This window comes from Tenrec ecaudatus, chromosome 2 (assembly GCF_050624435.1).
Source record: "Tenrec ecaudatus isolate mTenEca1 chromosome 2, mTenEca1.hap1, whole genome shotgun sequence".
NCBI classification, from domain to species: domain Eukaryota; kingdom Metazoa; phylum Chordata; class Mammalia; order Afrosoricida; family Tenrecidae; genus Tenrec; species Tenrec ecaudatus.
The window spans coordinates 85,438,660-85,443,296 of NC_134531.1; the positions used below are offsets into that span (position 1 = coordinate 85,438,660).

The window sequence follows — 4,637 nt, forward strand, 5'->3', positions numbered from 1 at the left end:
AGGCACTCAACAGGTGATTGAGGAAGAACTGCTTTTTCAGTGTAGAGCAAACCATGGTCATATGAATGTTGCGAAGACTGTAGGAACCTTTGGGATCTCCATTTGCTGATGGGGGCACAAATGAAGGTGAGAAGAAATAGGTGAAAACATCAGTTAATAATTGGAATGTGAAAGTACAGGTATGTATCTAGAAAAATTAAAAGTTATCCAAAATGAAGTGGAATGCATAAAGATCTATATCCTAGGTGGTCATGAGCTGAAATGGACTATTTTCAATCAGAAAATCATATAGTCTTCTATGCCAGGAATGACACAATCAAGAACGTTGTTGCATTCGTAGTCAAAAAGAACATTTCAACGTCTGGCTTGAATTTTAACGCTGTCTATGACAGAATTACATGTATTTATATGGCTTCAAGAAAATCCAATGAATACAATGACTCAAATTTATGTACCAATGACAAAGACTAGTTTTGGAGAAATTGAAGAATTCTACCAACGTCTTCAATAAGAAATTGATCAAACATGCAATCCGGAGGCACTGATAATTATTGCCAATTGTAATGCAAAAGTTGGAGGACTAAGGAGCACCTGACCAAAGCCATGGTGTTTTCAATGACCTCATATGCACGCAAAAGTTAAATAAGGAAGACCGAAGAAACGTTGAAACATTTAAACTATGGTGTTAGTGAAGAATACCGAAGGTTCCATGTACTGCCAAAGGAACACACAATCCGTCTTGGAGGAAGGATGGTGAGACTTTACCCCATGTCGTTTGGACATGTTGGCAGGAGAGACCAGTCCCTGGAGAAGGACATCATGTTTCATAAAGTGGAGAGGTGGCAAAAGAGAGGAGGCTCTGCGACAATGGGCTCAAACTTAACAATTGTGAGGATGGTTCAGAACTGGTCATTGTTCCTTCTATTGTACATCGGGTCTTTATGGGTTGGAATCGACTTGACATCACCCAACAACAACAACAACAACAAAAACAACATTGTTCTAGCTATAGCTGTAGCTCTGTATCTATCTATCTATCTATCTATCTATCTATCTATCTATCTATCTATCTATCTATCTATCATCTAAAACTTCATTCTTGGTAAAGTAGAGGGGAAGTTAAAGAGAGAAAGATCCTCAAAGAGATAGATTGACATAGTGGCTACAACAATGAACTCAAGCATAAGAAAAATTGTGAAAATGGTGCAGGGCAGGGCAGTGTTTCATTCTGTTGTGCATCAGGTCGCTATAGGTTGAAACCAATCGGAAGGCACATATCCACAAGAACAACATCTATCATCTAATAAGAAAATGGCTTACACAGTTATAAGGTAAGGCAAGCTCTAAGTCTTTTACTCAGCTGTTATATTGGAGGCATCTCCTGAACCTAAGATTGGCAGGAAGACTATGTGCTTGTAGCTGCAGAGGTGAATGAATCCAAGGCTGGCAGGTAAGATGGCATGTCTGTGATGACTCCCAGAAACAGCATGTAATAAAACAAGCTGTTGACTGACATCCACAGATCCTTAGGTTCACAAATGAAATACAGCATCCAGACTCAGCAGAATGCAGACAAGCTTTAATGAAGCATCTTCTTACACTGGAAGCAGGGCGCTTACTTAAGAGCATCTCATCATGGTGGATTACTAAGTTTTAACTGTTAAACCATTGAGAATCTGGGTCCAACCAAGTTAACACAACAGCTATCACAGAAAGCTCATCAAAAATAGCCTCATCATGAAGATTGTTATGTTTTAATGAAAACTTCAGCAAAAGGAAACGGTGTATAATCAGTAGAGTTAGTGGAATAAGATCTTTTTAATCAATAATTTGTTCCCATTCTTCTTTGAAAACTAGATATTGGTATTAATATCAAAACAAGCAAACATAAGAACAGGAGGAGGGAAATTAGGTCCCACTGTTGATGTCAGATGCATAGGGTCACTATGGGTCGGAACCGAGTTAAGGGAATCTAACAACAAACCTATCACCCATTTTGCTACCTGAGCAAATTGTTAATGGAGGCTCTAAGGAAGAAGGAAGAGGCGCTTCCCAGGGCAGAGATAATCCCCTTCCATGAAATGGAGACAGGCACAAAGGGATGACAGTAAGAGAAGTCTCCATAGGGATCATTATAATACCTGGGGTATTCACAAGCATGGATGTAGCATCAAAACCCATCTGACTCAGACTTTCAAATCGATATGTTTATAATAAGTAGCATGTATGGTAAGATCTTTAAAGCCTATCTATCTCGATTTCTTTATGAAATGTAAAGCACAGGCCCTCTCCCACACATGTCTATGGTTATAGTTGAAGTTGCATTTGTGAGCATAGTGTACCAACAACCAAATAAAAATAACGGGGGCATATTCATTTAAAAAGAAAAAACTCCCTATTGGTCTAGTTTGAAGATATGTTAGAGTGTTTTTTTTTTATTTGACAGATTTCCTAAAAGTGCATCACAATGCGAACTTCTGCAATGTGAACCCCCCCCCCCCCCGCCAAAATGCATTCTGAAATTCTGATCCTTATACGCACACCCAGATGGAAGGTGAAGCAGAAGATAATTTCTTCTATCATATTCCTAGCATGAGCGGATTTCCTCTTTGAAAGCGTATCAGTTTGCTTCTGTGTGGAAACATAAGCAATAAAATAGCCCTTTCTTGATAAACAACCTGAACTTGCTCACCTCCAGGAAGCATTAATAGCTTTGTTTGGCTACTGACAGAAAACAGTTTGAGGATGGACTGAAAGAGTAACGCAAAATTCTCATGTTTGGCGTCACTCAACTTCTTTTATAGTTGATAGCATGTTACAAAACTTACAAGCGATGATCCATGAATTTAGGTTCCATAACTTTATTTTCCCTAGTGGGGGAAAAAGACAATGGCTGTAATATTTTGTCTTATGGATATGATTTTCGTTCTTTCACAGAGATGTTCTTTCTAGCATTTGGGTTATAACCCTTGCCGGCTAGGAAATTATTTCTCTCTGAAAAAGCAACTTTTCCTTTCTAAATCTGCTTCAGTAGTTTCCATCTTGGGAGTTGGCTTCCTTTTTCGCTATAGCAAAAACGTTCCTCCGAATGCCTAGTGAGCTACCAACTTTTTAAATATCTGAACTTGTCTTCAGATTGCTCCTTAATATTTTCATCATCTTAACATGTGCTCATGCGGATTCTGCACATGGAGCAAGGAGCAGTGGTGCAGACCGAACAAGGGGTACATTATGTGGCTTAAAATCAGGAAAGGTGGTCCTGCACTGCGATGGGGGCAGGCCGTGGCAGCAATGCTCAGACTGGAGGCTTGGAAGAAGACAGCTGATCTTTCCCAGAGAGCTTGAAACAGCCGAGACAGCTCAATTCAGAACTTCTTGGGCTTCTAGAGCATCGGAAGCAATAGAGCGAGAGTGCAGAAGATGGACAGGAACTCTTGAAAGTTTTCATGAACCCGTCAAACTACGGAGCTCATTTCAGAAACAGGGAGTCTATTGCCGGTGTCGGCAGCTTGTTGTTCAAGAAAAGCGTGCCATTTGAATTGGCCTGTTTGGCCAGTCTTTGTCCAGAGACTGCTGAGGGGCGCAAGGTTCTGGTATCAAGCTTGGATGGGAAGTTTGAAGATACGAGCTGTCTCAGATTCTTGATGATGTCCAGACAAAGTGCAGTTTTCAGCATTGATCTGCAAATGGCACTGGTGGAAGCACAAGCCAACATAGCACCACCTTCCCAGGACCTGAGCTGACCACGGAAATTCTCCTTCAGCAACAACTGGGGCGCCTGTAGGCAGAATACCGCAATGGCAGTTTGGGTGTAGGTTGCCATTTCAGACTTGACTGTTAGACCACAGGTTGACAGTTCTTCCCTCTCAGAAAGGTGAGGTGAGTGATTTGCATATAAGTTATGCTATTGACTACGTAAAGAAAATCTGAAAGGTGTGCATTACATGTACATCAGGAATCGATCTCATCATATTTTCCTAGATTCATCCTGCGTGTGTTCCAAGTTCTGATTATTCATTGAGGTTTTCAGTTGTTTCTCCTCATTTTCAGTTGTGTCCCATCAGCAAATGAAGGTCCAAAGGTTCCAACCCCACCGGATTTCCTCATTCAGGTCCCCATGTTCGCCTCCACTTTGAGAAAGCAACTCCTTCTCTGTCATGTGTCAAGCTCTTCCAACGACCGCGGAGGCACAGGCTCTGCCCGACCTCTGGCCACGTTCTGACCACGCCTCACAGCTTCCCATTCTGACAGTGTTGCCACGCTGGGCACGAGGTGTTCCTTTTGCAGCGGCGGCTCTCTGTGGAGCGGGCACCTAGTCCTTCTTTGTTGCCTGGTCTTGGTCTGGAAGCTTTGCTGAAACCCGCCCACTTTGGTGACCCTGCTGCCATTTGACAGGCCAGTGACATAGCTTCCAGCACCAAAGCACCGCCCAAGCCGCCACGCTGTGCCAAACGGACAGACAAGCCGTGGTGTTTGGTTTCGCTTCTGCTTTTCTCGGAATGTCTTTATTTGATTTTGCTTTGAGGTTAATCCTGCCTTTAGACACTTGGTTAGAAAGTTCTTCCTTTTCTATTTCCTTCTTTTTCAAAATCATTTTATTGGGGGCTCTTATAACAATCCATACATTAATTGTATCA

The 4,637-nt window shown here is 41.8% G+C and overlaps 1 pseudogene; it reads left to right on the top strand.

Moving 5' to 3' along the window:
- Positions 1 to 3,269: 3,269 nt before the first annotated feature.
- Positions 3,270 to 3,679, top strand: LOC142440884 (DNA-directed RNA polymerase II subunit RPB4 pseudogene; annotated as a pseudogene).
- Positions 3,680 to 4,637: the final 958 nt, after the last annotated feature.